The sequence below is a fragment of the Pelobates fuscus genome, chromosome 4 (genome assembly GCF_036172605.1).
Source record: "Pelobates fuscus isolate aPelFus1 chromosome 4, aPelFus1.pri, whole genome shotgun sequence".
NCBI classification, from domain to species: domain Eukaryota; kingdom Metazoa; phylum Chordata; class Amphibia; order Anura; family Pelobatidae; genus Pelobates; species Pelobates fuscus.
In genome coordinates this window covers 257785146-257805067 of record NC_086320.1, presented here as the reverse complement: position 1 = coordinate 257805067, position 19922 = coordinate 257785146, and the positions used below count along the sequence as shown (strand labels likewise).

At 35.0% G+C, this 19922-nt stretch overlaps 18 non-coding genes across 18 annotated transcripts; all 18 read left to right on the top strand.

Moving 5' to 3' along the window:
• Nucleotides 1-515: 515 nt before the first annotated feature.
• TRNAR-UCU (transfer RNA arginine (anticodon UCU)) lies at nt 516-601 on the top strand. The gene is given in 2 exon segments: nt 516-552; nt 566-601. It is a non-coding gene; the product is annotated as a tRNA-Arg (tRNA).
• Nucleotides 602-1362: 761 nt separating this feature from the next.
• TRNAR-UCU (transfer RNA arginine (anticodon UCU)) lies at nt 1363-1448 on the top strand. The gene is given in 2 exon segments: nt 1363-1399; nt 1413-1448. It is a non-coding gene; the product is annotated as a tRNA-Arg (tRNA).
• Nucleotides 1449-2209: 761 nt separating this feature from the next.
• TRNAR-UCU (transfer RNA arginine (anticodon UCU)) lies at nt 2210-2295 on the top strand. Its single transcript is given in 2 exon segments — nt 2210-2246; nt 2260-2295. It is a non-coding gene; the product is annotated as a tRNA-Arg (tRNA).
• Nucleotides 2296-3055: 760 nt separating this feature from the next.
• On the top strand, nt 3056-3141 carry TRNAR-UCU (transfer RNA arginine (anticodon UCU)). The gene is given in 2 exon segments: nt 3056-3092; nt 3106-3141. It is a non-coding gene; the product is annotated as a tRNA-Arg (tRNA).
• Nucleotides 3142-3901: 760 nt separating this feature from the next.
• Nucleotides 3902-3987, top strand: TRNAR-UCU (transfer RNA arginine (anticodon UCU)). Its single transcript is given in 2 exon segments — nt 3902-3938; nt 3952-3987. It is a non-coding gene; the product is annotated as a tRNA-Arg (tRNA).
• Nucleotides 3988-4748: 761 nt separating this feature from the next.
• Nucleotides 4749-4834, top strand: TRNAR-UCU (transfer RNA arginine (anticodon UCU)). Its single transcript is given in 2 exon segments — nt 4749-4785; nt 4799-4834. It is a non-coding gene; the product is annotated as a tRNA-Arg (tRNA).
• Nucleotides 4835-5592: 758 nt separating this feature from the next.
• Nucleotides 5593-5678, top strand: TRNAR-UCU (transfer RNA arginine (anticodon UCU)). The gene is given in 2 exon segments: nt 5593-5629; nt 5643-5678. It is a non-coding gene; the product is annotated as a tRNA-Arg (tRNA).
• Nucleotides 5679-6439: 761 nt separating this feature from the next.
• On the top strand, nt 6440-6525 carry TRNAR-UCU (transfer RNA arginine (anticodon UCU)). The gene is given in 2 exon segments: nt 6440-6476; nt 6490-6525. It is a non-coding gene; the product is annotated as a tRNA-Arg (tRNA).
• A 759-nt stretch (nt 6526-7284) lies between these two features.
• On the top strand, nt 7285-7370 carry TRNAR-UCU (transfer RNA arginine (anticodon UCU)). The gene is given in 2 exon segments: nt 7285-7321; nt 7335-7370. It is a non-coding gene; the product is annotated as a tRNA-Arg (tRNA).
• Nucleotides 7371-8128: 758 nt separating this feature from the next.
• On the top strand, nt 8129-8214 carry TRNAR-UCU (transfer RNA arginine (anticodon UCU)). Its single transcript is given in 2 exon segments — nt 8129-8165; nt 8179-8214. It is a non-coding gene; the product is annotated as a tRNA-Arg (tRNA).
• Nucleotides 8215-8975: 761 nt separating this feature from the next.
• TRNAR-UCU (transfer RNA arginine (anticodon UCU)) lies at nt 8976-9061 on the top strand. Its single transcript is given in 2 exon segments — nt 8976-9012; nt 9026-9061. It is a non-coding gene; the product is annotated as a tRNA-Arg (tRNA).
• A 760-nt stretch (nt 9062-9821) lies between these two features.
• On the top strand, nt 9822-9907 carry TRNAR-UCU (transfer RNA arginine (anticodon UCU)). Its single transcript is given in 2 exon segments — nt 9822-9858; nt 9872-9907. It is a non-coding gene; the product is annotated as a tRNA-Arg (tRNA).
• A 760-nt stretch (nt 9908-10667) lies between these two features.
• TRNAR-UCU (transfer RNA arginine (anticodon UCU)) lies at nt 10668-10753 on the top strand. Its single transcript is given in 2 exon segments — nt 10668-10704; nt 10718-10753. It is a non-coding gene; the product is annotated as a tRNA-Arg (tRNA).
• A 761-nt stretch (nt 10754-11514) lies between these two features.
• On the top strand, nt 11515-11600 carry TRNAR-UCU (transfer RNA arginine (anticodon UCU)). The gene is given in 2 exon segments: nt 11515-11551; nt 11565-11600. It is a non-coding gene; the product is annotated as a tRNA-Arg (tRNA).
• Nucleotides 11601-12358: 758 nt separating this feature from the next.
• Nucleotides 12359-12444, top strand: TRNAR-UCU (transfer RNA arginine (anticodon UCU)). Its single transcript is given in 2 exon segments — nt 12359-12395; nt 12409-12444. It is a non-coding gene; the product is annotated as a tRNA-Arg (tRNA).
• A 761-nt stretch (nt 12445-13205) lies between these two features.
• TRNAR-UCU (transfer RNA arginine (anticodon UCU)) lies at nt 13206-13291 on the top strand. The gene is given in 2 exon segments: nt 13206-13242; nt 13256-13291. It is a non-coding gene; the product is annotated as a tRNA-Arg (tRNA).
• A 759-nt stretch (nt 13292-14050) lies between these two features.
• Nucleotides 14051-14136, top strand: TRNAR-UCU (transfer RNA arginine (anticodon UCU)). The gene is given in 2 exon segments: nt 14051-14087; nt 14101-14136. It is a non-coding gene; the product is annotated as a tRNA-Arg (tRNA).
• A 758-nt stretch (nt 14137-14894) lies between these two features.
• Nucleotides 14895-14980, top strand: TRNAR-UCU (transfer RNA arginine (anticodon UCU)). The gene is given in 2 exon segments: nt 14895-14931; nt 14945-14980. It is a non-coding gene; the product is annotated as a tRNA-Arg (tRNA).
• Nucleotides 14981-19922: the final 4942 nt, after the last annotated feature.

Sequence of the window (19922 nt, the reverse complement as noted above, 5' to 3'; positions counted from 1 at the left end):
CAAACCTTTGTAAGAAATACTCCTTCAATACTACAACTACAACATGAAAAACAATCTTAACAAATCTCTAACATAGGTGGTTAACTAGATGCATTCAGAAGGGAAGAAAAAAAAAGTACAGAGCTTTCTACCAAAGACCACTTAACATGTCTGTATGGCCTTCTTTTGTCACTATTGGCAGTAAGTTGTACCAGGAAAAGGAAAGGGATGAAAATGTTGTAATTTATGTTGTTAAATGGAAATCTCAACATATAAAAAGAAGTCAAAATTTCTGATTCGTCCACCAAAGAACACTTCAGAAACTTTTGACAGTTTTAATATCTTTGTCAGCTTAAACATTTAACACATTTTCCATTTTCTGATCAATCCAAAAACACTGCATAACCTTTGAATTTTTTTAAAAATAGATCTTTTTTTTTTTTAATTGCCAGTGGCGTAAAAGAGTATATTACATTTTGACTGTTTATCGCTCTAGCTATTTTTTTTTCGATGACCTTCCATATACAAGCAGATGAGGCTCTGTGGCGCAATGGATAGCGCATTGGACTTCTAGTGTATTGAAGGCATTCAAAGGTTGTGGGTTCGAGTCCCACCAGAGTCGTCTTGTTTCGCTAACAAAGCAGACAAACCTTTGTAAGAAATACTCCTTCAATACTACAACTACAACATGAAAAACAATCTTAACAAATCTCTAACATAGGTGGTTAACTAGATGCATTCAGAAGGGATCTTAGAATAAGAAGTTAAGAAAGTTGAATAAATATTACCAACAATTACATTTAAATTAATAATGATGGAAACCTGAGCTTAATGTATCACAGTACACTTTGATTCTCCATTTATATTAAAGGACTCAAAGAGCTGTTCCCCTTAAACCATGGATGTCAGCTCATATCGTTAGGTGCAAATCAGAAACATCTTGCCCAAATTCCAGAAACTTTTTATTAGTTAAGAAAAAAAAAGTACAGAGCTTTCTACCAAAGACCACTTAACATGTCTGTATGGCCTTCTTTTGTCACTATTGGCAGTAAGTTGTACCAAGAAAAGGAAAGGGATGAAAATGTTGTAATTTATGTTGTTAAATGGAAATCTCAACATATAAAAAGAAGTCAAAATTTCTGATTCGTCCACCAAAGAACACTTCAGAAACTTTTGACAGTTTTAATATCTTTGTCAGCTTAAACATTTAACACATTTTCCATTTTCTGATCAATCCAAAAACACTGCATAACCTTTGAATTTTTTTAAAAAGAGATCTTTTTTTTTTTTTAATTGCCAGTGGCGTAAAAGAGTATATTACATTTTGACTGTTTATCGCTCTAGCTATTTTTTTTCGATGACCTTCCATATACAAGCAGATGAGGCTCTGTGGCGCAATGGATAGCGCATTGGACTTCTAGTGTATTGAAGGCATTCAAAGGTTGTGGGTTCGAGTCCCACCAGAGTCGTCGTGTTTTGCTAACAAAGCAGACAAACCTTTGTAAGAAATACTCTTTCAATACTACAACTACAACATGAAAAACAATATTAACAAATCTCTAACATAGGTGGTTAACTAGATGCATTCAGAAGGGATCTTAGAATAAAAAGTTAAGAAAGTTGAATAAATATTACCAACAATTACATTTTAATTAATAATGATGGAAACCTGAGCTTAATGTATCACAGTACACTTTGATTCTCCATTTATATTAAAGGACTCAAAGAGCTGTTCCCCTTAAACCATGGATGTCAGCTCATATCGTTAGGTGCAAATCAGAAACATCTTGCCCAAATTCCAGAAACTTTTTATTAGTTAAGAAAAAAAAAGTACAGAGCTTTCTACCAAAGACCACTTAACATGTCTGTATGGCCTTCTTTTGTCACTATTGGCAGTAAGTTGTACCAGGAAAAGGAAAGGGATGAAAATGTTGTAATTTATGTTGTTAAATGGAAATCTCAACATATAAAAAGAAGTCAAAATTTCTGATTCGTCCACCAAAGAACACTTCAGAAACTTTTGACAGTTTTAATATCTTTGTCAGCTTAAACATTTAACACATTTTCCATTTTCTGATCAATCCAAAAACACTGCATAACCTTTGAATTTTTTTAAAAATAGATCTTTTTTTTTTTTAATTGCCAGTGGCGTAAAAGAGTATATTACATTTTGACTGTTTATCGCTCTAGCTATTTTTTTTTCGATGACCTTCCATATACAAGCAGATGAGGCTCTGTGGCGCAATGGATAGTGCATTGGACTTCTAGTGTATTGAAGGCATTCAAAGGTTGTGGGTTCGAGTCCCACCAGAGTCGTCTTGTTTTGCTAACAAAGCAGACAAACCTTTGTAAGAAATACTCCTTCAATACTACAACTACAAAATGAAAAACAATCTTAACAAATCTCTAACATAGGTGGTTAACTAGATGCATTCAGAAGGGATCTTAGAATAAGAAGTTAAGAAAGTTGAATAAATATTACCAACAATTACATTTAAATTAATAATGATGGAAACCTGAGCTTAATGTATCACAGTACACTTTGATTCTCCATTTATATTAAAGGACTCAAAGAGCTGTTCCCCTTAAACCATGGATGTCAGCTCATATCGTTAGGTGCAAATCAGAAACATCTTGCCCAAATTCCAGAAACTTTTTATTAGTTAAGAAAAAAAAAGTACAGAGCTTTCTACCAAAGACCACTTAACATGTCTGTATGGCCTTCTTTTGTCACTATTGGCAGTAAGTTGTACCAGGAAAAGGAAAGGGATGAAAATGTTGTAATTTATGTTGTTAAATGGAAATCTCAACATATAAAAAGAAGTCAAAATTTCTGATTCGTCCACCAAAGAACACTTCAGAAACTTTTGACAGTTTTAATATCTTTGTCAGCTTAAACATTTAACACATTTTCCATTTTCTGATCAATCCAAAAACACTGCATAACCTTTGAATTTTTTTAAAAATAGATCTTTTTTTTTTTTAATTGCCAGTGGCGTAAAAGAGTATATTACATTTTGACTGTTTATCGCTCTAGCTATTTTTTTTCGATGACCTTCCATATACAAGCAGATGAGGCTCTGTGGCGCAATGGATAGCGCATTGGACTTCTAGTGTATTGAAGGCATTCAAAGGTTGTGGGTTCGAGTCCCACCAGAGTCGTCGTGTTTTGCTAACAAAGCAGACAAACCTTTGTAAGAAATACTCCTTCAATACTACAACTACAACATGAAAAACAATCTTAACAAATCTCTAACATAGGTGGTTAACTAGATGCATTCAGAAGGGATCTTAGAATAAGAAGTTAAGAAAGTTGAATAAATATTACCAACAATTACATTTAAATTAATAATGATGGAAACCTGAGCTTAATGTTTCACAGTACACTTTGATTCTCCATTTATATTAAAGGACTCAATGAGCTGTTCCCCTTAAACCATGGATGTCAGCTCATATCGTTAGGTGCAAATCAGAAACATCTTGCCCAAATTCCAGAAACTTTTTATTAGTTAAGAAAAAAAAAGTACAGAGCTTTCTACCAAAGACCACTTAACATGTATGTATGGCCTTCTTTTGTCACTATTGGCAGTAAGTTGTACCAGGAAAAGGAAAGGGATGAAAATGTTGTAATTTATGTTGTTAAATGGAAATCTCAACATATAAAAAGAAGTCAAAATTTCTGATTCGTCCACCAAAGAACACTTCAGAAACTTTTGACAGTTTTAATATCTTTGTCAGCTTAAACATTTAACACATTTTCCATTTTCTGATCAATCCAAAAACACTGCATAACCTTTGAATTTTTTTAAAAATAGATCTTTTTTTTTTTTAATTGCCAGTGGCGTAAAAGAGTATATTACATTTTGACTGTTTATCGCTCTAGGTATTTTTTTTCGATGACCTTCCATATACAAGCAGATGAGGCTCTGTGGCGCAATGGATAGCGCATTGGACTTCTAGTGTATTGAAGGCATTCAAAGGTTGTGGGTTCGAGTCCCACCAGAGTCGTCGTGTTTTGCTAACAAAGCAGACAAACCTTTGTAAGAAATACTCCTTCAATACTACAACTACAACATGAAAAACAATCTTAACAAATCTCTAACATAGGTGGTTAACTAGATGCATTCAGAAGGGATCTTAGAATAAGAAGTTAAGAAAGTTGAATAAATATTACCAACAATTACATTTAAATTAATAATGATGGAAACCTGAGCTTAATGTATCACAGTACACTTTGATTCTCCATTTATATTAAAGGACTCAAAGAGCTGTTCCCCTTAAACCATGGATGTCAGCTCATATCGTTAGGTGCAAATCAGAAACATCTTGCCCAAATTCCAGAAACTTTTTATTAGTTAAGAAAAAAAAAGTACAGAGCTTTCTACCAAAGACCACTTAACATGTCTGTATGGCCTTCTTTTGTCACTATTGGCAGTAAGTTGTACCAGGAAAAGGAAAGGGATGAAAATGTTGTAATTTATGTTGTTAAATGGAAATCTCAACATATAAAAAGAAGTCAAAATTTCTGATTCGTCCACCAAAGAACACTTCAGAAACTTTTGACAGTTTTAATATCTTTGTCAGCTTAAACATTTAACACATTTTCCATTTTCTGATCAATCCAAAAACACTGCATAACCTTTGAATTTTTTTAAAAAGAGATCTTTTTTTTTTTTTAATTGCCAGTGGCGTAAAAGAGTATATTACATTTTGACTGTTTATCGCTCTAGCTATTTTTTTTCGATGACCTTCCATATACAAGCAGATGAGGCTCTGTGGCGCAATGGATAGCGCATTGGACTTCTAGTGTATTGAAGGCATTCAAAGGTTGTGGGTTCGAGTCCCACCAGAGTCGTCGTGTTTTGCTAACAAAGCAGACAAACCTTTGTAAGAAATACTCTTTCAATACTACAACTACAACATGAAAAACAATATTAACAAATCTCTAACATAGGTGGTTAACTAGATGCATTCAGAAGGGATCTTAGAATAAAAAGTTAAGAAAGTTGAATAAATATTACCAACAATTATATTTTAATTAATAATGATGGAAACCTGAGCTTAATGTATCACATTACACTTTGATTCTCTATTTATATTAAAGGACTCAAAGAGCTGTTCCCCTTAAACCATGGATGTCAGCTCATATCGTTAGGTGCAAATCAGAAACATCTTGCCCAAATTCCAGAAACTTTTTATTAGTTAAGAAAAAAAAAGTACAGAGCTTTCTACCAAAGACCACTTAACATGTCTGTATGGCCTTCTTTTGTCACTATTGGCAGTAAGTTGTACCAGGAAAAGGAAAGGGATGAAAATGTTGTAATTTATGTTGTTAAATGGAAATCTCAACATATAAAAAGAAGTCAAAATTTCTGATTCGTCCACCAAAGAACACTTCAGAAACTTTTGACAGTTTTAATATCTTTGTCAGCTTAAACATTTAACACATTTTCCATTTTCTGATCAATCCAAAAACACTGCATAACCTTTGAATTTTTTTAAAAAGAGATCTTTTTTTTTTTAATTGCCAGTGGCGTAAAAGAGTATATTACATTTTGACTGTTTATCGCTCTAGCTATTTTTTTCGATGACCTTCCATAGACAAGCAAATGAGGCTCTGTGGCGCAATGGATAGCGCATTGGACTTCTAGTGTATTGAAGGCATTCAAAGGTTGTGGGTTCGAGTCCCACCAGAGTCGTCGTGTTTTGCTAACAAAGCAGACAAACCTTTGTAAGAAATACTCCTTCAATACTACAACTACAACATGAAAAACAATCTTAACAAATCTCTAACATAGGTGGTTAACTAGATGCATTCAGAAGGGATCTTAGAATAAGAAGTTAAGAAAGTTGAATAAATATTACCAACAATTACATTTAAATTAATAATGATGGAAACCTGAGCTTGATGTATCACAGTACACTTTGATTCTCCATTTATATTAAAGGACTCAAAGAGCTGTTCCCCTTAAACCATGGATGTCAGCTCATATCGTTAGGTGCAAATCAGAAACATCTTGCCCAAATTCCAGAAACTTTTTATTAGTTAAGAAAAAAAAAGTACAGAGCTTTCTACCAAAGACCACTTAACATGTCTGTATGGCCTTCTTTTGTCACTATTGGCAGTAAGTTGTACCAGGAAAAGGAAAGGGATGAAAATGTTGTAATTTATGTTGTTAAATGGAAATCTCAACATATAAAAAGAAGTCAAAATTTCTGATTCGTCCACCAAAGAACACTTCAGAAACTTTTGACAGTTTTAATATCTTTGTCAGCTTAAACATTTAACACATTTTCCATTTTCTGATCAATCCAAAAACACTGCATAACCTTTGAATTTTTTTAAAAATAGATCTTTTTTTTTTTTAATTGCCAGTGGCGTAAAAGAGTATATTACATTTTGACTGTTTATCGCTCTAGCTATTTTTTTTTCGATGACCTTCCATATACAAGCAGATGAGGCTCTGTGGCGCAATGGATAGCGCATTGGACTTCTAGTGTATTGAAGGCATTCAAAGGTTGTGGGTTCGAGTCCCACCAGAGTCGTCTTGTTTTGCTAACAAAGCAGACAAACCTTTGTAAGAAATACTCCTTCAATACTACAACTACAACATGAAAAACAATCTTAACAAATCTCTAACATAGGTGGTTAACTAGATGCATTCAGAAGGGATCTTAGAATAAGAAGTTAAGAAAGTTGAATAAATATTACCAACAATTACATTTAAATTAATAATGATGGAAACCTGAGCTTAATGTATCACAGTACACTTTGATTCTCCATTTATATTAAAGGACTCAAAGAGCTGTTCCCCTTAAACCATGGATGTCAGCTCATATCGTTAGGTGCAAATCAGAAACATCTTGCCCAAATTCCAGAAACTTTTTATTAGTTAAGAAAAAAAAAGTACAGAGCTTTCTACCAAAGACCACTTAACATGTCTGTATGGCCTTCTTTTGTCACTATTGGCAGTAAGTTGTACCAGGAAAAGGAAAGGGATGAAAATGTTGTAATTTATGTTGTTAAATGGAAATCTCAACATATAAAAAGAAGTCAAAATTTCTGATTCGTCCACCAAAGAACACTTCAGAAACTTTTGACAGTTTTAATATCTTTGTCAGCTTAAACATTTAACACATTTTCCATTTTCTGATCAATCCAAAAACACTGCATAACCTTTGAATTTTTTTAAAAAGAGATCTTTTTTTTTTTAATTGCCAGTGGCGTAAAAGAGTATATTACATTTTGACTGTTTATCGCTCTAGCTATTTTTTTTCGATGACCTTCCATATACAAGCAGATGAGGCTCTGTGGCGCAATGGATAGCGCATTGGACTTCTAGTGTATTGAAGGCATTCAAAGGTTGTGGGTTCGAGTCCCACCAGAGTCGTCGTGTTTTGCTAACAAAGCAGACAAACCTTTGTAAGAAATACTCCTTCAATACTACAACTACAACATGAAAAACAATATTAACAAATCTCTAACATAAGTGGTTAACTAGATGCATTCAGAACGGATCTTAGAATAAGAAGTTAAGAAAGTTGAATAAATATTACCAACAATTACATTTAAATTAATAATGATGGAAACCTGAGCTTAATGTATCACAGTACACTTTGATTCTCCATTTATATTAAAGGACTCAAAGAGCTGTTCCCCTTAAACCATGGATGTCAGCTCATATCGTTAGGTGCAAATCAGAAACATCTTGCCCAAATTCCAGAAACTTTTTATTTGTTAAGAAAAAAAAAGTACAGAGCTTTCTACCAAAGACCACTTAACATGTCTGTATGGCCTTCTTTTGTCACTATTGGCAGTAAGTTGTACCAGGAAAAGGAAAGGGATGAAAATGTTGTAATTTATGTTGTTAAATGGAAATCTCAACATATAAAAAGAAGTCAAAATTTCTGATTCGTCCACCAAAGAACACTTCAGAAACTTTTGACAGTTTTAATATCTTTGTCAGCTTAAACATTTAACACATTTTCCATTTTCTGATCAATCCAAAAACACTGCATAACCTTTGAATTTTTTTAAAAAGAGATCTTTTTTTTTTAATTGCCAGTGGCGTAAAAGAGTATATTACATTTTGACTGTTTATCGCTCTAGCTATTTTTTTTCGATGACCTTCCATATACAAGCAGATGAGGCTCTGTGGCGCAATGGATAGCGCATTGGACTTCTAGTGTATTGAAGGCATTCAAAGGTTGTGGGTTCGAGTCCCACCAGAGTCGTCGTGTTTTGCTAACAAAGCAGACAAACCTTTGTAAGAAATACTCTTTCAATACTACAACTACAACATGAAAAACAATATTAACAAATCTCTAACATAGGTGGTTAACTAGATGCATTCAGAAGGGATCTTAGAATAAAAAGTTAAGAAAGTTGAATAAATATTACCAACAATTACATTTTAATTAATAATGATGGAAACCTGAGCTTAATGTATCACAGTACACTTTGATTCTCCATTTATATTAAAGGACTCAAAGAGCTGTTCCCCTTAAACCATGGATGTCAGCTCATATCGTTAGGTGCAAATCAGAAACATCTTGCCCAAATTCCAGAAACTTTTTATTAGTTAAGAAAAAAAAAGTACAGAGCTTTCTACCAAAGACCACTTAACATGTCTGTATGGCCTTCTTTTGTCACTATTGGCAGTAAGTTGTACCAGGAAAAGGAAAGGGATGAAAATGTTGTAATTTATGTTGTTAAATGGAAATCTCAACATATAAAAAGAAGTCAAAATTTCTGATTCGTCCACCAAAGAACACTTCAGAAACTTTTGACAGTTTTAATATCTTTGTCAGCTTAAACATTTAACACATTTTCCATTTTCTGATCAATCCAAAAACACTGCATAACCTTTGAATTTTTTTAAAAATAGATCTTTTTTTTTTTTAATTGCCAGTGGCGTAAAAGAGTATATTACATTTTGACTGTTTATCGCTCTAGCTATTTTTTTTTCGATGACCTTCCATATACAAGCAGATGAGGCTCTGTGGCGCAATGGATAGTGCATTGGACTTCTAGTGTATTGAAGGCATTCAAAGGTTGTGGGTTCGAGTCCCACCAGAGTCGTCTTGTTTTGCTAACAAAGCAGACAAACCTTTGTAAGAAATACTCCTTCAATACTACAACTACAAAATGAAAAACAATCTTAACAAATCTCTAACATAGGTGGTTAACTAGATGCATTCAGAAGGGATCTTAGAATAAGAAGTTAAGAAAGTTGAATAAATATTACCAACAATTACATTTAAATTAATAATGATGGAAACCTGAGCTTAATGTATCACAGTACACTTTGATTCTCCATTTATATTAAAGGACTCAAAGAGCTGTTCCCCTTAAACCATGGATGTCAGCTCATATCGTTAGGTGCAAATCAGAAACATCTTGCCCAAATTCCAGAAACTTTTTATTAGTTAAGAAAAAAAAAGTACAGAGCTTTCTACCAAAGACCACTTAACATGTCTGTATGGCCTTCTTTTGTCACTATTGGCAGTAAGTTGTACCAGGAAAAGGAAAGGGATGAAAATGTTGTAATTTATGTTGTTAAATGGAAATCTCAACATATAAAAAGAAGTCAAAATTTCTGATTCGTCCACCAAAGAACACTTCAGAAACTTTTGACAGTTTTAATATCTTTGTCAGCTTAAACATTTAACACATTTTCCATTTTCTGATCAATCCAAAAACACTGCATAACCTTTGAATTTTTTTAAAAATAGATCTTTTTTTTTTTTAATTGCCAGTGGCGTAAAAGAGTATATTACATTTTGACTGTTTATCGCTCTAGCTATTTTTTTTCGATGACCTTCCATATACAAGCAGATGAGGCTCTGTGGCGCAATGGATAGCGCATTGGACTTCTAGTGTATTGAAGGCATTCAAAGGTTGTGGGTTCGAGTCCCACCAGAGTCGTCTTGTTTTGCTAACAAAGCAGACAAACCTTTGTAAGAAATACTCCTTCAATACTACAACTACAACATGAAAAACAATCTTAACAAATCTCTAACATAGGTGGTTAACTAGATGCATTCAGAAGGGATCTTAGAATAAGAAGTTAAGAAAGTTGAATAAATATTACCAACAATTACATTTAAATTAATAATGATGGAAACCTGAGCTTAATGTTTCACAGTACACTTTGATTCTCCATTTATATTAAAGGACTCAATGAGCTGTTCCCCTTAAACCATGGATGTCAGCTCATATCGTTAGGTGCAAATCAGAAACATCTTGCCCAAATTCCAGAAACTTTTTATTAGTTAAGAAAAAAAAAGTACAGAGCTTTCTACCAAAGACCACTTAACATGTATGTATGGCCTTCTTTTGTCACTATTGGCAGTAAGTTGTACCAGGAAAAGGAAAGGGATGAAAATGTTGTAATTTATGTTGTTAAATGGAAATCTCAACATATAAAAAGAAGTCAAAATTTCTGATTCGTCCACCAAAGAACACTTCAGAAACTTTTGACAGTTTTAATATCTTTGTCAGCTTAAACATTTAACACATTTTCCATTTTCTGATCAATCCAAAAACACTGCATAACCTTTGAATTTTTTTAAAAATAGATCTTTTTTTTTTTTAATTGCCAGTGGCGTAAAAGAGTATATTACATTTTGACTGTTTATCGCTCTAGGTATTTTTTTTCGATGACCTTCCATATACAAGCAGATGAGGCTCTGTGGCGCAATGGATAGCGCATTGGACTTCTAGTGTATTGAAGGCATTCAAAGGTTGTGGGTTCGAGTCCCACCAGAGTCGTCGTGTTTTGCTAACAAAGCAGACAAACCTTTGTAAGAAATACTCCTTCAATACTACAACTACAACATGAAAAACAATCTTAACAAATCTCTAACATAGGTGGTTAACTAGATGCATTCAGAAGGGATCTTAGAATAAGAAGTTAAGAAAGTTGAATAAATATTACCAACAATTACATTTAAATTAATAATGATGGAAACCTGAGCTTAATGTATCACAGTACACTTTGATTCTCCATTTATATTAAAGGACTCAAAGAGCTGTTCCCCTTAAACCATGGATGTCAGCTCATATCGTTAGGTGCAAATCAGAAACATCTTGCCCAAATTCCAGAAACTTTTTATTAGTTAAGAAAAAAAAAGTACAGAGCTTTCTACCAAAGACCACTTAACATGTCTGTATGGCCTTCTTTTGTCACTATTGGCAGTAAGTTGTACCAGGAAAAGGAAAGGGATGAAAATGTTGTAATTTATGTTGTTAAATGGAAATCTCAACATATAAAAAGAAGTCAAAATTTCTGATTCGTCCACCAAAGAACACTTCAGAAACTTTTGACAGTTTTAATATCTTTGTCAGCTTAAACATTTAACACATTTTCCATTTTCTGATCAATCCAAAAACACTGCATAACCTTTGAATTTTTTTAAAAAGAGATCTTTTTTTTTTTTTAATTGCCAGTGGCGTAAAAGAGTATATTACATTTTGACTGTTTATCGCTCTAGCTATTTTTTTTCGATGACCTTCCATATACAAGCAGATGAGGCTCTGTGGCGCAATGGATAGCGCATTGGACTTCTAGTGTATTGAAGGCATTCAAAGGTTGTGGGTTCGAGTCCCACCAGAGTCGTCGTGTTTTGCTAACAAAGCAGACAAACCTTTGTAAGAAATACTCTTTCAATACTACAACTACAACATGAAAAACAATATTAACAAATCTCTAACATAGGTGGTTAACTAGATGCATTCAGAAGGGATCTTAGAATAAAAAGTTAAGAAAGTTGAATAAATATTACCAACAATTATATTTTAATTAATAATGATGGAAACCTGAGCTTAATGTATCACATTACACTTTGATTCTCTATTTATATTAAAGGACTCAAAGAGCTGTTCCCCTTAAACCATGGATGTCAGCTCATATCGTTAGGTGCAAATCAGAAACATCTTGCCCAAATTCCAGAAACTTTTTATTAGTTAAGAAAAAAAAAGTACAGAGCTTTCTACCAAAGACCACTTAACATGTCTGTATGGCCTTCTTTTGTCACTATTGGCAGTAAGTTGTACCAGGAAAAGGAAAGGGATGAAAATGTTGTAATTTATGTTGTTAAATGGAAATCTCAACATATAAAAAGAAGTCAAAATTTCTGATTCGTCCACCAAAGAACACTTCAGAAACTTTTGACAGTTTTAATATCTTTGTCAGCTTAAACATTTAACACATTTTCCATTTTCTGATCAATCCAAAAACACTGCATAACCTTTGAATTTTTTTAAAAAGAGATCTTTTTTTTTTTAATTGCCAGTGGCGTAAAAGAGTATATTACATTTTGACTGTTTATCGCTCTAGCTATTTTTTTCGATGACCTTCCATAGACAAGCAAATGAGGCTCTGTGGCGCAATGGATAGCGCATTGGACTTCTAGTGTATTGAAGGCATTCAAAGGTTGTGGGTTCGAGTCCCACCAGAGTCGTCGTGTTTTGCTAACAAAGCAGACAAACCTTTGTAAGAAATACTCCTTCAATACTACAACTACAACATGAAAAACAATCTTAACAAATCTCTAACATAGGTGGTTAACTAGATGCATTCAGAAGGGATCTTAGAATAAGAAGTTAAGAAAGTTGAATAAATATTACCAACAATTACATTTAAATTAATAATGATGGAAACCTGAGCTTGATGTATCACAGTACACTTTGATTCTCCATTTATATTAAAGGACTCAAAGAGCTGTTCCCCTTAAACCATGGATGTCAGCTCATATCGTTAGGTGCAAATCAGAAACATCTTGCCCAAATTCCAGAAACTTTTTATTAGTTAAGAAAAAAAAAGTACAGAGCTTTCTACCAAAGACCACTTAACATGTCTGTATGGCCTTCTTTTGTCACTATTGGCAGTAAGTTGTACCAGGAAAAGGAAAGGGATGAAAATGTTGTAATTTATGTTGTTAAATGGAAATCTCAACATATAAAAAGAAGTCAAAATTTCTGATTCGTCCACCAAAGAACACTTCAGAAACTTTTGACAGTTTTAATATCTTTGTCAGCTTAAACATTTAACACATTTTCCATTTTCTGATCAATCCAAAAACACTGCATAACCTTTGAATTTTTTTAAAAATAGATCTTTTTTTTTTTTAATTGCCAGTGGCGTAAAAGAGTATATTACATTTTGACTGTTTATCGCTCTAGCTATTTTTTTTTCGATGACCTTCCATATACAAGCAGATGAGGCTCTGTGGCGCAATGGATAGCGCATTGGACTTCTAGTGTATTGAAGGCATTCAAAGGTTGTGGGTTCGAGTCCCACCAGAGTCGTCTTGTTTTGCTAACAAAGCAGACAAACCTTTGTAAGAAATACTCCTTCAATACTACAACTACAACATGAAAAACAATCTTAACAAATCTCTAACATAGGTGGTTAACTAGATGCATTCAGAAGGGATCTTAGAATAAGAAGTTAAGAAAGTTGAATAAATATTACCAACAATTACATTTAAATTAATAATGATGGAAACCTGAGCTTAATGTATCACAGTACACTTTGATTCTCCATTTATATTAAAGGACTCAAAGAGCTGTTCCCCTTAAACCATGGATGTCAGCTCATATCGTTAGGTGCAAATCAGAAACATCTTGCCCAAATTCCAGAAACTTTTTATTAGTTAAGAAAAAAAAAGTACAGAGCTTTCTACCAAAGACCACTTAACATGTCTGTATGGCCTTCTTTTGTCACTATTGGCAGTAAGTTGTACCAGGAAAAGGAAAGGGATGAAAATGTTGTAATTTATGTTGTTAAATGGAAATCTCAACATATAAAAAGAAGTCAAAATTTCTGATTCGTCCACCAAAGAACACTTCAGAAACTTTTGACAGTTTTAATATCTTTGTCAGCTTAAACATTTAACACATTTTCCATTTTCTGATCAATCCAAAAACACTGCATAACCTTTGAATTTTTTTAAAAAGAGATCTTTTTTTTTTTAATTGCCAGTGGCGTAAAAGAGTATATTACATTTTGACTGTTTATCGCTCTAGCTATTTTTTTTCGATGACCTTCCATATACAAGCAGATGAGGCTCTGTGGCGCAATGGATAGCGCATTGGACTTCTAGTGTATTGAAGGCATTCAAAGGTTGTGGGTTCGAGTCCCACCAGAGTCGTCGTGTTTTGCTAACAAAGCAGACAAACCTTTGTAAGAAATACTCCTTCAATACTACAACTACAACATGAAAAACAATATTAACAAATCTCTAACATAAGTGGTTAACTAGATGCATTCAGAACGGATCTTAGAATAAGAAGTTAAGAAAGTTGAATAAATATTACCAACAATTACATTTAAATTAATAATGATGGAAACCTGAGCTTAATGTATCACAGTACACTTTGATTCTCCATTTATATTAAAGGACTCAAAGAGCTGTTCCCCTTAAACCATGGATGTCAGCTCATATCGTTAGGTGCAAATCAGAAACATCTTGCCCAAATTCCAGAAACTTTTTATTTGTTAAGAAAAAAAAAGTACAGAGCTTTCTACCAAAGACCACTTAACATGTCTGTATGGCCTTCTTTTGTCACTATTGGCAGTAAGTTGTACCAGGAAAAGGAAAGGGATGAAAATGTTGTAATTTATGTTGTTAAATGGAAATCTCAACATATAAAAAGAAGTCAAAATTTCTGATTCGTCCACCAAAGAACACTTCAGAAACTTTTGACAGTTTTAATATCTTTGTCAGCTTAAACATTTAACACATTTTCCATTTTCTGATCAATCCAAAAACACTGCATAACCTTTGAATTTTTTTAAAAAGAGATCTTTTTTTTTTAATTGCCAGTGGCGTAAAAGAGTATATTACATTTTGACTGTTTATCGCTCTAGCTATTTTTTTTCGATGACCTTCCATATACAAGCAGATGAGGCTCTGTGGCGCAATGGATAGCGCATTGGACTTCTAGTGTATTGAAGGCATTCAAAGGTTGTGGGTTCGAGTCCCACCAGAGTTGACGTGTTTTGCTAACAAAGCAGACAAACCTGAAGGCATTCAAAGGTTGTGGGTTCGAGTCCCACCAGTGTCGTGTTTTGCTAACAAAGCAGACAAACCTTTGTAAGAAATACTCCTTCAAGACATGAAAAACCATCTTAACAAATCTCTAACATAGGTGGTTAACTAGATGCATTCAGAAGGGATCTTAGAATAAGAAGTTAAGAAAGTTGAATAAATATTACCAACAATTACATTTAAATTAATAATGATGGAAACCTGAGCTTAATGTATCACAGTACACTTTGATTGTCCATTTATATTAAAGGACTCAAAGAGCTGTTCCCCTTAAACCATGGATGTCAGCTCATATCGTTAGGTGCAAATCAGAAACATCTTGCCCAAATTCCAGAAACTTTTTATTAGTTAAGAAAAAAAAAATTACAGAGCTTTCTACCAAAGACCACTTAACATGTCTGTATGGCCTTCTTTTGTCACTATTGGCAGTAAGTTGTACCAGGAAAAGGAAAGGGATGAAAATGTTGTAATTTATGTTGTTAAATGGAAATCTCAACATATAAAAAGAAGTCAAAATTTCTGATTCGTCCACCAAAGAACACTTCAGAAACTTTTGACAGTTTTAATATCTTTGTCAGCTTAAACATTTAACACATTTTCCATTTTCTGATCAATCCAAAAACACTGCATAACCTTTGAATTTTTTTTAAAAAGAGATCTTTTTTTTTTTAATTGCCAGTGGCGTAAAAGAGTATATTACATTTTGACTGTTTATCGCTCTAGCTATTTTTTTTCGATGACCTTCCAGATACAAGCAGATGAGGCTCTGTGGCGCAATGGATAGCGCATTGGACTTCTAGTGTATTGAAGGCATTCAAAGGTTGTGTGTTCGAGTCCCACCAGAGTCGTCGTGTTTTGCTAACAAAGCAGACAAACCTTTGTAAGAAATACTCCTTCAAGACATGAAAAACAATCTTAACAAATCTCTAACATAGGTGGTTAACTAGATGCATTCAGAAGGGATCTTAGAATAAGAAGTTAAGAAAGTTGAATAAATATTACCAACAATTACATTTAAATTAATAATGATGGAAACCTGAGCTTAATGTATCACAGTACACTTTGATTCTCCATTTATATTAAAGGACTCAAAGAGCTGTTCCCCTTAAACCATGGATGTCAGCTCATATCGTTAGGTGCAAATCAGAAACATCTTGCCCAAATTCCAGAAACTTTTTATTAGTTAAGAAAAAAAAAGTACAGAGCTTTCTACCAAAGACCACTTAATATGTCTGTATGGCCTTCTTTTGTCACTATTGGCAGTAAGTTGTACCAGGAAAAGGAAAGGGATGAAAATGTTGTAATTTATGTTGTTAAATGGAAATCTCAACATATAAAAAGAAGTCAAAATTTCTGATTCGTCCACCAAAGAACACTTCAGAAACTTTTGACAGTTTTAATATCTTTGTCAGCTTAAACATTTAACACATTTTCCATTTTCTTATTTTTTTTTTTTTTTTTCTTCTCATTTTTATTCTTTTTATGTGCATATAGTTTTACAACATCGACATGCAATTGGTACATAAGGTCAAAATTTGACTGAATATAAATCTGAAAACATATGTTGCAAGTGAAACAATAAAACATTACAGTTGTACATTAAATCAAGAAAGGTAGATTAGTTATACAAAGAATCATAAAAAAGTTTAACAAGAAATATGCATTTGTGGAACCGCTTCAAAGATAGTCATAACGGTTTAAGGTTCTGTTGCGACCTTGTAATAGAAGGTTCTACTAACCTCAATGAGAGGAATTTGTATGGATGAAAAAATAATGGTGGGAGTGGAATGGTAGGAGAGGAAGGGATGGGAGTGGGGGGGGGATGAAGGGTTTAGTGAGTGGTTGTGGTTTCCATGAATTGTGTCCAAGGTTTCCAAATATTGGTGAACTTAGTGTAATCTTTTGACTTGGCGAATGTTATCGCTTCCATTTGTTTAGTGCTTTCCACTCTCGTGATACACGCTCTTGTGGAAGGGACTTGCGGCGTTTTCCAGTATATGGGAATTAGTTGAGCCGCCGCCATAGCTAAATGTTGAAAGAGAGTGCAATGCATTTTGTTTAATTTCAGATTATTGGGCGGTTCTAGAAAAATAAAGTGTAAAGGCTCTAGAGGGAATTTTTTGCCCAGGATCATTTGGGTAATCGTGTGGATTCTTTTCCAATATTTAGTGACAATTGGGCACTGCCACCAAATGTGGGTGTGATCTGCAGTGCTGTTATTGCATCTCCAACAGTTGTCGCTTTCTGTATTATGTATATGTTGGATTTTAGCTGGAGTGTAGTGCCAGCGTGATATTCGCTTATAATTACTTTCTTGGACCGTTAGAGAGATTGATGCTCTATGTGTAGATGTGAATATGGCTTGCCATTGTTTATGTGAGAAATTCATTTGTAATTCCTGCGACCATTTTTGTGTGAATTTTGGGAATTCAAGAGGTCTTAAATTTTTAATCACCTGGTATAAGGTAGACAATATTTTCTTTTGGGGCTTGTGATTTGCACATATGTTTTCAAAGTCTGTCATGGGGCGGTTACCATCAGGTAACAAGTTTTGAGAGTCTATAAAGTTTTTAAGTTGCGTGTATTGAAGTATTTGGTTTCCTGTTAGAAGTCTATTAGGGAAAATTTGTTGTATTGTTCTCAATTTATCATTTGTGATCATGTCACGGAGCAGAAGTATGTTGCCTTTGTGGTAATTATCGTAAGTCGTCCCTGATTGACCTCTTTGAAATTTCGGATTGTTTGTTAGCGGGTAAAGAGGAGAGGGGCAGGGAGAGATCTTAGTAGTGTTTACTAGTTTATGCCAGATCTGAGTAGTGGTTTTGATGGTCGGGTGAGGATCAGAGAGGTGAGGAGTGTGTGGAGGTTGTTTGGGTAACCATGGGAGAACCATCAGGGGGGTAGCTGAGAATTTGTTTTCTATCTGAACCCAGTGTTGGATCGCTCCAGCTCTAGTCCATTCATATATTCTACTAAGATGGATTGCTTTGTGGTATGTATCTAGGTCAGGGAAGTTTGGACCCCCATTATTTATATTTTTGATCAGAGTCTCGTAGGCTATTCTCGGTTGAGCATGTGACCAAATAAAGTTTGTGAAGGTTGATCTAAGTTTAGAGAAGAAACTAGAATGCAATTGAATTGGGAGAGTTTGGAGAGTGTAAAGTAGGCGGGGAAGGATGTTCATCTTAATGATGTTAATTCTACTGAACCATCCGAAGCAGGGTTTGTGCCATTTCTGTAAGTCAAGATTGATTTCTGTAAGTAGTTTGTGGAAGTTTAAGTCATATATGTGTCAGGATCGGGACAGGGATCCAACACGCAGAGTACAAACAGTAGCCAGATACGTATACCGGACCTTAGAATGGCCGGACTAACGTAAGTAGTACCGTATAGAATGGTCAAAGACAAGCCGAGGTCGAGGGTAACAGAAGACAGGTAAGCGAGAGACAAGCCGAATCAAGGGTAACAGAGATAAGCAGAGTAAGGTAAACAAGCCGGGTCAAAACCAAAAGGGAAAATAGAATACACAAGCACTGAGTGACTAGAACAAGCTAGAACCACGGCAGGGCAATGAGCTAATGAAGGAAGCTCTGTTAAATACCCTGTTCAGAGCAGTAACCACACCTCCGAGACGTCCTGATTGGTCCTGCAGCAATTGACTGACAGGTCGATCCGGGGGAGTGTCCTGATGATGACTTCCTGCCTAGATGGTGTAAAAGGCATTTACTCCCTCGCGGCCGGCCTTGCATGACCGGATAGACCGCGGGGAAGGGAGTCATCAGACCGTCTGGATGGTGGAACAGTTAAGTCTCTACCTCTTTTGGAGGTAGAGACCACAGGTACCCTGACAGTACCCCCCCTCTCAGATACGCCCACCGGGCGGAATGAACCGGGACGAGATGGGAAGCGAGAGTGATACGCCCTGCGGAGACGGGGAGCATGAACATCCTCCTGAGGTACCCAACTCCTCTCCTCAGGACCATATCCCTTCCAATCAACCAGATATTGTACTCTCCCCCGAGAGATTCGAGAATCAATAATAGAGTTGACCTCATACTCCTCCTGACCCTCCACCTGAACGGAGCGAGGAGGGGCTATTGTGGAGGAAAATCTGTTACATATGAGTGGTTTCAGCAATGAAACGTGAAACGAGTTTGGAATGCGTAAGGTATTAGGAAGAGCTAAACGATACGCAACCTGATTGATACGGGTCAGCACCATGTAGGGTCCAATATACCGAGGAGCGAACTTCATGGAGGGCACTTTTAAACGGATGTTCCTCGTGCTCAGCCATACCCTATCACCTGGAACAAAGACCGGAGCCGCCCTTCTACGTTTATCAGCGTGTTTCTTGACCAACATAGAGTTGTGCACAAGGATTTGTCGAGTTTGATCCCACAACTTCCTCAAATTGGCAACATGAACATCAACCGACGGCACCCCCTGGGAAGGAGAATCCGAAGGAAGAATAGACGGATGAAAACCATAATTCATGAAGAAGGGGCTTGAATGAGTAGAATCGCAAACGAGATTGTTGTGTGCAAACTCCGCCCAAGGAATCAAACCGACCCAATCATCCTGGTGTTCAGAAACAAAGCATCGTAAATATTGTTCAATTTTCTGGTTGGTACGTTCAGCAGCTCCGTTAGACTGAGGATGATAGGCAGAAGAAAAGTTTAATTTAATACCAAGTTGAGAGCAGAAGGACCTCCAAAAACGGGAAACAAATTGGGAGCCTCTGTCCGATACAATTTGAGAGGGTATCCCATGTAGGCGAAAAATCTCTTTGGCGAATATCTCTGCCAATTCGGGAGAAGACGGAAGTTTAGGCAGGGGAATGAAGTGTGCCATCCTAGTAAACCTGTCAACCACGGTGAGGATAACAG